This window comes from Myotis daubentonii, chromosome 2 (genome assembly GCF_963259705.1).
Source record: "Myotis daubentonii chromosome 2, mMyoDau2.1, whole genome shotgun sequence".
Lineage (NCBI taxonomy): Eukaryota > Metazoa > Chordata > Mammalia > Chiroptera > Vespertilionidae > Myotis > Myotis daubentonii.
Window position 1 is genome coordinate 25,353,439 of NC_081841.1, and position 12,478 is coordinate 25,365,916.

At 50.5% G+C, this 12,478-nt stretch overlaps 1 protein-coding gene across 6 annotated transcripts in view; it reads right to left on the minus strand.

The window, feature by feature from the left end:
• Positions 1 to 12,478, minus strand: part of LRP6 (LDL receptor related protein 6) — a 146,211-nt gene that overhangs the window by 20,664 nt on the left and 113,069 nt on the right. The gene's annotated exons all lie outside the window — the stretch shown is intronic.

A 12,478-nucleotide genomic window follows, 5' to 3' on the forward strand; every position in this document is an offset into this window, starting at 1 on the left:
TAGCAGATATATACATACTAGAAGATAGATAACAGACACATTCAAGTGCAATCAAGAGCAAATAAGTGTCCAATACATAGTAAATATTCTAATTCATAAAAATGTAGAAAAGAACAGAGCAGTTTTCAAATGTTTCTTAAAGCTGAGTCCATTTTTCAAATTAAATTTCATGAAAAGCTCTTACATATAAAAAGAGATGAAAATGGTATTTCTCTGGATGAAGCAGTGGTGGTGAGCCCAGAGCTCTCTGCTCTTGGCTTCCCCACTCATGGAGTACACCAGAGGCAACTGTGAAGAACTTCACCCTCACCCCACTCAGGACGCAGAAAAACAACTGACTCAAAAGTCACCTGGTTCAAGCCACAGCTCAAAGTAGGAATTCTTCCTACAACATTACAGACACAGAGTCATCCGGACTCTGAAGAAGCAATCTATTTCTGTAGCTGAACTGTGAGAAAGTTCTTTCACAGTGTGCTGAAATCCCATAGCTTCCCCCTCATTTAAACAGAAAAAAATATACTCATTCTTTTCCTCTTCCTCCTAATAGTCTCTCAAATAGCTCTATAATATATTCTCATGCTTACTAAGTGATGAGGTTCAATCAAAAAGCCATTACACTTCGAAAATATCAGGGAAAGTTCCAGAAAGGAGGCAAGCATAAAGCTAAACTTTAATAAATAAAGAAAAGTGGGGAGATAGTCCAGATGAAAAGGCACTGCCTAAGTCAACATTCAGATCGACAGTGGGTTAAAAACAATGCTCCCTCCAACAAATCTACTAAAATGGTGGTAAACAAAATTAAGGTATAAACCCATAAAAACAAGTAGGACAGAAGAGCAGAGTGACATAAAATTTAGAAGTTGGAGACCAGACAGATCAGATACAATAACACAGTATCCCAGGAAAAGCTAAATGCCTAGAGTTGATGAAGCCAACAGCAAAATTAGCTGGCTCACAAACCAGAAGAGCCAGGTATTTTCAGATAGAGTAAAAGGAGGAGTTATGTGACTGAGGCTGAAAGAGTACCAGCTGAAAATAAGTATAAGAAGTAAGGCAGCTCCTGGATCTCCTTCCTCCTCTAGAAGAAGACTGAAGATATGCCTCCTAAAGAGGTTAAACTAGACTTCAATATACCAGGCAAAGACAAAAAGGTAGTGCCATACATAGAATTTTACCAGGGAATTACTTAAGTTTACTGATAATTGGTTGGACTCTCTCCAACACCCTTCTCCCACTAGACTCCAAAAACAAGTTTTTATCCTCCTAGAGAAGACTAGAAGGTTTCCCTATAGGAAAAACAAACCACCACCAACAATGACCAAACAAAAAACCTGAGGTATCCAAAAGAAAAGAACTTTAGATAGTGCCTGCCATCTGGGAGTCCCATTAGAAAACAGCCAGGTCTCTAAGAATCCTTGCTTCACAAGCAGCAGCAATGTGAAAGTCAGCATTTTTAGTGCCTCACTATTAAATACAAACAAGCAACTAACTATCGCCAGATACTCAAAGCCCAAGACAAACAGAACAAAAAAACTTACAGAAAAAGACACAATTAAGAGAAGAAAAATCAACAGCAACAAAAACCCTTAAAGAACAGCATGCTTATCGTGGAGGGAAGACATTCCGAGAACACAAAAGCACCCTTGGAAATTAAAAAATCCAACAAGAGGGTTGAAATAAATTTGAAAAACTCCTCCAGAAAGCAGAACAAAAAGACAAAGCTAGATAACAGGAAAGGAAAATACAGCTATAGTCAAAAGGGCACATTTTAATAAAATTCCAGAATGAGAAAACAGAAAAGAAATCACATTTAAAAACTCTTCAGAACTCATGGTATAAGTTTCCAAATAGAAAGGATTCACTTGGTAACCAGTTCAGTGAAAGAAACAAAGAAAAGAGGGGAGCAGGGGAAGGATCACACACAATGGCACATCATCATCAGGTTCTAAAACACTGGGGAAACAAGAATGGATAAAAGCTTCTGAAAGGAAAGGAAAGGATCACATGTAAAGTCAGGAATCACAATGGTACAAAACTTCCCAATGGCATGAGATGCTTAAAGACAACGGAGTTCTGCCTTCAAAATTCAGAGAGGAAAGAGATATGAAACATGAACCCTACACACATTCAAATTGTCAAACAAGTGTGATAGGGGAAAAACCAGACAAATAAGATCAAGAATTTTAAGCTCCTATAAACCCTTTTTCAAGAAAAAGGAATTAACCAGAGAAATGGAGTCCAGGAAACAGTAGGTACAGCACCAAAAAGACTGACAAGTACATTCCCAGGGTAATAGTGAAAGGAGGTTGCCCTAGAAAGCAAGCAAATCTGGATTGGAGGAAGATGATAAAGAAGTTCAGCAGCCCACTGGCATGGCTCAGTGGTTGGGCATTGACCTATGAACTAGGAGGTCATGGTTCAATTCCCAGTCAGGGCACATGCCTGAGTTGCGGGCTCAATCCCTAGTATGGGGCATGCAGGAGGCAGCTGATCAATGATTCCCTCTCATCATTGATGTTCTCTCTCTACCTCTCCCTGCCTCTCTGAAATCAATAAAAATATATTTAAAAATATTTATAACTACACTAATAAAAGAGAAACATGCAAATTAACCATCACTCCGCTACACCCGCAAGCCACGCCCACCAGCCAATCAGGAGTGAGTATGCAAATTAACTAAACTAAGATGGCGGCGGCCACGGAGCTGGAGTGATCAGGAGGCTTGGGTTGCCCCGGGCGATGGAGGAAGCCAAGCTTCCCGCCTGCCCTGGCCGGCCCTGTGATCCGCTCAAGGCTACAAAGTTTCAATTATAGAAGATAAATAAATCCCAGATACCTGCTTCCAGCCCGCCCTGGCCTCCGCTCAAGGAGGCGCTGAAAGAAAAAGAAAAAAAAAAGGAGAGGCTGGGAGCTTGGGTCGCCATGGGGGGGCGTGGCCAGCCTGAAAACGGCCATCAGCCCCTCACCCAGGCTGGCCAGGCACCCCAGTGGGACCCACCGTCCACCCTGAAGGGGCTGTGGGCAGCCTGAAAACGGCCCTCAGCCCCATCACCCAGGCTGGCCAAACCCCCATGGGGTGAGGGTCCCCGCTGGGGGGCTTGACCAGCCTGCAAACAGCCATCAGCCCCTCACCCAGGCTGGCCAGGCACCGCAGTGGGGACCCCCACCCTGAAGGGGGTGTGGCCAGCCTGAAAACGGCCCTCAGCCCCTCACTCAGGCTGGCCAGGCACCCCAGCGGGACCCCCACCCAGATCCAGGACGCCCTTCACAGCAAATCAGCCGGCCCCACCTGTGCACCAGGCCCCTATTCTATATAATAAAAGGCTAATATGCAAATTGACCCTAACAGCAGAACGACTGGAAATGACTGGTCAATATGACACACACTGACCACCAGGGGGCAGACGCTCATTGCAGGAACTGCCCCCTGGTCAGTGCGCATCCACAGGGGGAGCTCTGGTCAGCCACAAGCCAGGCTGACGGCTGCCAGCACAGCGGTGGTGGTGGGAGCCTCTCCCACCTCCTCAGCAGCGCTAAGGATGTCCAACTGCAGCTTAGGCCTGCTCCCCGCTGGCAAGGGGACATCCCCTGAGGGCTCCTGGGCTGCCAGAGGGATGTCTGACTGCCAGCTTAGGCCCATTCTCCCAGGGAGCAGGCCTAAGCCAGCAGGTGGACATCCCCCGAGGGGTCCCAGACTGCGAGAGGGCACAGGCTGGGCTGAGGGACCCCCCCAAGTGCACAAATTTTTGTGCACCAAGCCTCTAGTATTTAATAAAAAGAGAAGTTCAGCAGTATACTTTCAATTCAAAAGAAAAAAAGATGGATTGTTTGATGCATCTGTATGTATTGAAACAATGTTTACATTAGATAAAATTAACTTCAGGGAGGAAAATAACCATAAATAACAAATAATTAAGTATAAACTTAAGTATTATGATATAACTGTTGGGAGGCTGGGAGGCGAGTTTATATGTGTATTTTGGGGAATCTATGGCTTAAGATAGCAAAATCTTTATCTTCCATCAAAGGCAGTCAACTTGCAATGTATAAAATTAAAAAATTGAGAAATAGTAGTTTTAAGCAAGTTATTTTAAGAGAACGGAAAGTGGATGTCTCTGAGAGTGGGAATGAGTAGAACAGACCTGTTTTTCTGTTATAAGCCAAGTGGAATCATTTGATTCCCATAAATATTTACATGCATTACTTTGATGGCAAACTTAAAACAGTAATAATAAGATTAAAAATGATTAATTGGTGGTGGTAAAAGGATGGACTCAAGTGGACAATCAGAGAAAAAGACAATATAAAAACATGCTTATTTATTCAACAAACAAAGCATGTACTAGGCAATCCAGTACAAAAGGTATGGTGGGAGACTAAAATAATTAAGTTGAGCCCAGCCGGTTTGGCTCAGTGGTTGAGCATCGATCCATGAACCAGGAAGTGAGGGCTTGATTCCCAGTCAGGGCTCATGCCTAGATCTCAGACTTGATACACAGTAGGGGGTGTGTGGGAGACAGCCAATAAATAATTCTCTCTCATCATTGATATTTCTATCTCTTTCTCCCTCTTCCATTCTCTGAAATCAATAAAAACATGTTTAAAAAAATATTAAGTAGAAAAAGACCCCATGATAAAAATGTATATAATTATCCAAGACTATATAAGGAGGAGGGAGGGAGGACCCAATACTACACTAACCTTTTTCAGAAAACAGGAAAAGGGAAAATATTTTTATGAGGCAATGTAACCTTGATGGCAAAACTCCAAGTACATTATAAGAAAGGAAAATTATAGGGTAATCTTTCTCATGAACAAAGATGCAAACATCTTAAGTGAAGCATCAGCATATCAAATCTAGCAATCTATACTAATAAAAGGGTAATATGTTAATTAGACCAGATAGACCAGACATCATTGCAGACGTCCTTCCTGACAAAGCTGGGGCCCAGGTGGCGCCTCCCAGGGTCCCGGGTGCCTGCGGCCAGCCAGAGGGAGGGAAGCCTGGGTCCTGGATGTGGGGGCCAAGGTGGAGACAGTTTAGGGGCAATCAGACAGGCAGAGAAGTGGTTAGGGGCAATCAGGAAGGCAGGCAAGCAGTTAGGGGCGATCAGGCAGGCAGACAGGCAAGTGGTGAGGGGCGATCAGGCAGGCAGAGAGGGGTTAGGGGCAATCAGGCAGGCAGGCAAGTGGTTAGGGGCGATCAGGCAGGTAGGCAGAGTGGTTAGGGGCGATCAGGTAGGCAGACAGGCGAGCGGTTAGGAGCAAGCTGTCCCAGATTGCGAGAGGGATGTCCGACTGCCGCTGAGAGGTCCTGAATTGCAAGAGAGTGCAGGCCAGGCTGAGGAACGCTACCCCCCATGCATGAATTTTGTGCACCAGGCCTCGAGTATAAATATAAAAAGGATACTATATCATGCAAAGTTTGGTTTATTTTAGCAAACTAAAAACAGAAGCGAACTTTCTTAATCTGATTTTAAAATACACACACACACACACACACACACACACTAGTGGCCCGGTGCATGAAATTCGTGCAAAAGGGAGGGGTATTCCTCAGCCCGGCCTGCACCCTCTCCAGTCTGGGACCCCTGGAAGGATGCCCTACTGCTGGTTTACAGGGATCGGGCCTAAACCAGCCATCAGACATCTCTCTCGCAATCCGGGACTGCTGGCTCCTAACCGCTCACCTGCCTGCCTGCCTGCCTGATTGCCCCTAACCACTCTGCCTGCTGGTCTGCTTGCCCCCAACTGCCCCCCTGCTGGACTGCTCACTCCAAATTGCACCCCCCCTGCTGTCCTGATCACCTCCAACTGACCCCCACTGATGGCCTACTTGCCCCCAACTGGCCTCCGTGCTGGCCTGCTTACCCCCAACAGCCCCGCCCCCCACCAGCCTGATCACCCATAACTGCCCTCCCCTCTTGGCCTCTAACTGCCTCTACCTTGGACCCACCACCATGGCTTTGTCCAGAAGAACGTCGGAAGGTCTCCAGGTCTAATTAGCATATTACCCTTTTATTAGTATAGATAGAAGCCTGGTGCACGGGTGGGGGCCACTGGTTTGCCCTGAAGGGTGTCCTGGATCAGGGTGGGGGTTTCCTTGGGGCGTGGGGCGGCCTGGGCGAGAGGCCTGTGGTGGTATTCAGGATGGCCACTCCCCCTTCAGGGTGGGGGTCCCCACTGGAGGGGCATGGCCAGCCTGGGTGAGGGGCTAAGGGCTGTTTCCAAACCGCCCACAACCCCTTTAGGGTGGGGGTCCCCGCTGCAGTGCCTCGCCACCCTTGGTGAGGGGCTAATGGCTGTTTGCAGGCTGGCCAAGCCTCCCAGCAAGGACCCTCACCCCATGAGTGTGTGGCCAGCCTGGGTGAGGGGCTGATGGCTGTTTGCAGGATGGCCAAGTCCCCAGCAGGAACCCTCAACCCATGATTGTGTGGCCAGCCTTGGTGAGGGGCTGAGGGCTGTTTAGAAGCTGGCCACACCCCCTTCAGTGTGAGGGTCCCTGCTTGGGGGTGTGGCCAGCCTGGGTGAGGGGCTGATGGCTGCTTTCAGGCTGGAGGCCACAGCTGCTGGAAGCAGGTATCTGGGATTAATTTATCTTCTATAATTGAAACTTTGTAGCCTTCAGAGGAGCCCACGGCCGGCCAGGGCAGGTGGGAAGCTTGGCTTCCTTCATCACCAGGGGAAACCCAAGCCGCCTGTTTGCTCCAGCTCCATGGCCACAGCCATCTTGTTTGGGTTTATTTGCATACACGCTCCTGATTGGCTTGTGGGTGTGGCTTGTGGGCATGGCTTGTGGGTGCAGCAAAGGTATGGTCAATTTGCATGTTGCTCTTTATTAGATACTAGAGGCCTGGTGCACAAAAACTTGTGCCCTGGGGGGGAGAGGGGGGGTCCCTCAGCCTGGCCTGTGCCCTCTCACAGTCTGGGACACCTCGGGAGATAACGCCCTGCTGGCTTAGGCCTGCTCCCAGGTGGCAGAGGGCAGGCCCAATCCCTAGGTGCAGCCCCTGGTCGGGCTCAGAGCAGGGCAGATTGGGGAGCTGGGGCGCTGCCCCCTCTCATGCACACAGCAGGGCAGATCGGGAGGTTGCGATGTCACCCTCAGTCACACTCAGGGTGGGGCCAATTGGGGGGTTGGGGCACCGCCCCCTGTCACACTCAAGGCAGGGTCGACGGGGAGGTTGCGGTGCCACCCCGTCACGCACAGAGCAGGGCCAATCAGGGGGTTGGGGTGCTGCCCCGTCAGGCACAGAGCAGGGCCCATCAGGGGGGTTGGGGCTCCGTACCATGTCACGCACAGAACAGGGTCCATCAGGGGGTTGGGGAGCTCCCCCTGCCACGCACAGAGCAGGGCCGATCAGGGGGTTGAGGAGCTCCACCATCACTCGGAGTAGGGCCGATAGGGGAGTTGGGGCACTGCCCCCTGTCACACACAGAGCAGGGCAGATCAGGGGGTTGGGGCGCCTTCCCCGGTCATGAACAGAGCAGGGTGGATAGAGAGGTTGTGGCCCCGCCCCCTGTCACACACAGAGCCGCAGGGCGATGAGGGGGTTTGGGCACTGTCCCCTGTCACGCTGATCCCGGTGCCGGGAAGCCTCGCGGCTCCGCTGATCCCGGTGCTGGGAGGCATATTACCCTTTTACTATATAGGATAGAGGCTTGGTGCACGGGTGGGGGCCGGCTGGTTTGCTCTTAAGGGTGTCCTGGATCAGGGTGGGGGTCCCCACTGGGGTGCCTAGCCAGCCTGGGTGAGGGGATGATGGCCGTTTGCAGCTGGTCACACACCCTTCAGGGTGGGGTACCCACTGGGGTGCGTGGCCAGTCTGGGTGAGGGGCTGAGGGCTGTTATCAGGCTGGCGGGTGACTGAAGCTCCCAACTGCTCCTTTTTTCTTTTTTCTTTTATTCTGGGCCAGCTTTAGCTCTGGCTCCAGCTCTGAGGCCTCTGCTGCTGAAAGCAGGTATCTGGTTTGTTTGGGTTCTATAATCGAAACACTGTACCAACTCCAGCTCTGAGATCCCGGCTGGCTGAAAGCAGGTTTCTCAGGTTTTGTTTAGCTTCTGTATTTGTAACAATGTTTCAAAATGCAAGCTCAGAGGCCGGCAAGGCAGGCGAGGAACACTGGTTTCCTCCGTCACTGAAGCAAGCAAGCCTCATGTTAGCTTCAAGCTGCCTGGCTGCCGGCCGCCATCTTGGCTGGCAGTTAATTTGCATATCACCCGATTAGCCAATGGGAAGGGTAGCGGATGTACGGCTAATTACCATGTTTCTCTTTTATTAGATAGGACTAGAGGCCCAGTGCACAAAAATTTGTGCACTGGTGGGCGGGCGTATCCCTCAGCCCCACTTGTGCCCTCTCACAGTCTGGGACCCCTTGCGAGATAACGACCTGCTGGCTTTGGCCCGCTCCCGGGTGGCAGAGGGCAGGCCCAATCCCTAGGTGCCTGCCCCACAGACCCTGGTCGGGCTCAGAGCAGGGCCGATTGGGGAGTTGGGGCACCGCCCCTTGTCATGCACAGAGCAGGGCAGATCAGGAGTTTGCGATGCCATCCTCAGTCACGCTCAGGGTAAAGCCGATTGGGGGTTTGGGGTGCTGCCCCCCGTCACACTCAAGGCAGGGTCGATGGGGAGGTTATGGCGCCACTCCACCACGCACAGAGAAGGGCAGATCAGGGTGTTGTGGCGCCACCCGTCACATACAGAGCGGGCCGATCAGGGGGTTGGGGTGCTGCCGCCTGACACGCACAGAGCAGGGCCCATCGGGGGGTTGGGGCTCCATACCCTGTCACACATAGAGCAGGGCCGATCAAGGGGTTGGGGAGCTCCCCCGTCACCCACAGAGCAGGGCAGATCAGGGGGTTGGGGAGGTCCCCCCTGCCATGCACAGAGCTGGGTGGATCAGGAAGTTGCGATGTCACCGTAAGTCATGCTCAGAGTAGGGCCAATTGGGGGGTTGGGGCGCCACCCCCGTCACACTCAAGGCAGGGCCGAGGGGGAGGTTGCGACTCCACCCTGTCACTCACAGAGCAGGGCCGATCAGGGGGTTGGGGCACCTTCCCCTGTCAATAACAGCGCAGGGCGGATAGGGAGGTTGTGACCCCGCCCTCTGTCACACACAGAGCTACAGGGCGATCAGGAGGTTTGGAGCTGCCCCGTCACGCTGCTCCAGGGGTCAGGAGGCCTCACGGCTCCGCTGATCCCAGTGCTGGTAGGCATATTACCCTGTTATGATATATGACAGAGGCCTAATGCACAGCTAGGGGCCTGCTGGTTTGCCCTGAAGGGTGTCCTGGATCAGGGTGGGGGTACCCACTAGGGTGCCTGGCCAGCCTGGGTGAGGGGATGATGGCTGTTTGCAGCTGGTCATACCCCCTTCAGGGCGGGGGTCCCCACTGGGGTGCCTGGCCAGTCTGGATGAGGGGATGATGGCTGTTTGCAGCTGGTTACACCCCCTTCAGGGTGGGGGTCCCCACTGGGGTGCCTGGCCAGTCTGGGTGAGGGGCTGAGGGCCGTTTTCAGGTTGGTGGGTGACTGAAGCTCCCAACCTCTCTTTTATTTCTTTTTTCTTTTTTATTCTGGGATTTATTTACCTTCTATGGCTGTCACTGGAGCTGAGAGCCGTCCTTAGCTCTAAGGCTCAGCTCCAGCTCTGAGACCTCAGCTGCTGAAAGCAGGTTTCTGGGCTTTGTTTACCTTCTGTACTTGAAACGTTGTTGCGACTTCAGCTCTGAGATCCCGGCTGGCTGAAAGCAGGTTTCCGGGTTTTGTTTAGCTTCTATATTTGCAACATTGTTTCTTAGAGAGCAGCTGAGAGGCCGGCAGCAACAGGCGGGGAAACTGGCTTCCTCTGTCACTGGAGCAAGCAAGCCTCCTGTTTGCCTCAGCTGGCTGACTGCCATCCGCCATCTTGGTTGGCAGTTAATTTGCATATCTCGCTGATTAGCCAATGGGAAGCGTGTCGGAGGTATGCTTAATTACCATGTTTCTCTTTTATTAGATAGGAAGATATATACATAAATACAGTATATGTACAGTGTATCTATAATATGTATATATTATATAAATATTTTGAAAGGCAATTTACCAATAAATATAGGATATTACTTAATTTTTAAACAAAATTTGATCTTTTTTTATATATTTTATTGATTTTTTACAGAGAGGAAGGGAGAGGGATAGAGAGTTAGAAACATCGATGAGAGAGAGACATCGACCAGCTGCCTCCTGCACACCCCCTACTGGGGATGTGCCCGCAACCAAGGTACATGCCCTTGACCGGAATCGAACCTGGGACCTTTCAGTCCACAAACCGACGCTCTATCCACTGAGCCAAACCAGTGACAGCTAAACAAAATTAGATCTTAATAAATAACTTAATTTTTAAAAACCATTCTTCTGCCCTAGCCAATTTTGCTCAGTGGTTAGAATGTCAGCCTGAAGGCTGAAGGGTCTTAGGTTCGATTCTGGTAAAGGTTGAAGGCTCGATCATGCCACCCCCTCCTCATGAGGCTTGTGTAAGAAGCAACCAATCGATGTCTCTCTCTCTTTCTCTCTCTCTTTCTTCCTTCCTCTCTTCCTCCCTCCTTCCCTTTTATTCTCTCTGAAAGCAATGGAAAAAATATCCTCTGGTGAAGTTTAGTAATAATACCAAAAATAAAAATCATTCTTCCATGTCACTACACACAGATCTGCCTCATTTGTTGGAATGACTGCAATACTCCACATACTTGATATAGCAGAATGTATGTCTCTATAATAGGCTATTACAAATAATGGTTATCAAATACATTTTACAATTGGGTCAGCATTTCTATAAGCAGCTATCTAAAAATTTATTGGCAAATAGCCCTCCAGAAAGGTTCTACGAATTTCCATTTTTACCAAAATGCATGGAAGTATGCCATTTTCTGCTTTTCTTGCTGATCTACACTAATAAAAGACAAAGATGCCAACTGACTGTGCCTTCACTACGCCCTAAGCCACGCCCACCAGCCAATCAGAGCGACTATATGCAAATTAACCCAACCAAGATGGTGGCCGGCAGCCATGGAACTGGAGAAAGCAGGAGGCTTTGGTTGCCAAGGCGATGGAGGAAGCCAAGCTTCACGCCAGCCCTGAGCCGGCTGAGGCTTCCACTCAGGGCAACAAAGTTTCAATTATAGAAGGTGAATAAATCCCAGATACCTGCTTCCAGCCAGCCACCATTGAAAACCTAGGTGGCTGGGGATTGTGGCCAGCCGGCAAACAGCCATCAGCCCCTCACCCAGGCTGGCCAAGTACCCCAATGAGGACCCCCACACAAGGGGCTGTGGCCAGCCTGCAAACAGCCATCAGCCACTCACCCAGGCTGGCCACACACTCATGGGATGAGGGTCCTTGCTGGGGGGCTTGGCCAGCCTTCAAACTGCCATCAGTCACTCACCCAGGCTGGCCAGGCACCCCAGCAGGATCCTCCCACCCTGAAGGGGGTGTGGCCAGTCTGAAAACAGCCCTCAGCCCCTCACCCAGGCTGGCCCAGCACCCCAACGGGGACCCTCACACTGAAGGGGCTCTGGCCAGCCTGCAAACAGCCATCAGCCACTCACCCAGGCTGGCCAGGCACTCCTATATAATAAAAGGGTAATATGCAAATTGACCCTAACAGCAGAATGACTGGGAATGACTGGTCACTATGACACACACTGACCACCAAGGGGCAGATGCTCAATGCAGGAGCTGCCCCCTGGTGGTCAGTGCACTCCCACAGGGGGAGCTCTGCTCAGCCACAAGCCAGGCTGATGGCTTCCAGTACAGCGGTGGTGGCGGGCGTCTCTCCCGCCTCCTCAGCAGCACTAAGGATGTCCGATTGCAGCTTAGGCCTGCTCCCCACTTGCCGGGAGCCGGTCCATCCTTGCTGTTTCAAGGGACCTGGCATATATGGCATACGGCTCTTAATATGTTTGCTCACCTTCTTGGCGCTGTGTTTTAACCAAAGTCACCTCTCCGAGAAAGGTTGAATCCCCAGGTAGGGATTTTCCCCTGAAGTTAGGGAGGGAATAAAACCCCTCAACTAAGTGCCAGGCGGGTAATTAATCCCTTTAACTATGAACAATCATGCTTAAACTACATAATCTTTTCTCCCTGAAACGGAGATAAGAAATGCCCTAACCTTTGTAATAGAGATTGATAAGATTGAATCAACTGGTATAAATACAGTTGTAACAAGACAGAAACACTCAGAACTTAGAACAGAATCAAGAAGACAGAACCTACACGGAGCCTAGAGACAGAAGAACTTCGCTGGAGAGAGCATGCCAGAGGATCCTGGAGAGGGACTGGCCTCGGAGCCTAGAGACAGAGCCTAGCAGGAGAACATGGCAAGGGATCCTGGACTGAACCTGACTACAGAGATTGGCAGGAGAACCTGACTGGAACCTGGACACTGAACCTGACTGGAGAGCCTGGACAGAACCTGGCTGGAGAACCTAGCGAGGGAA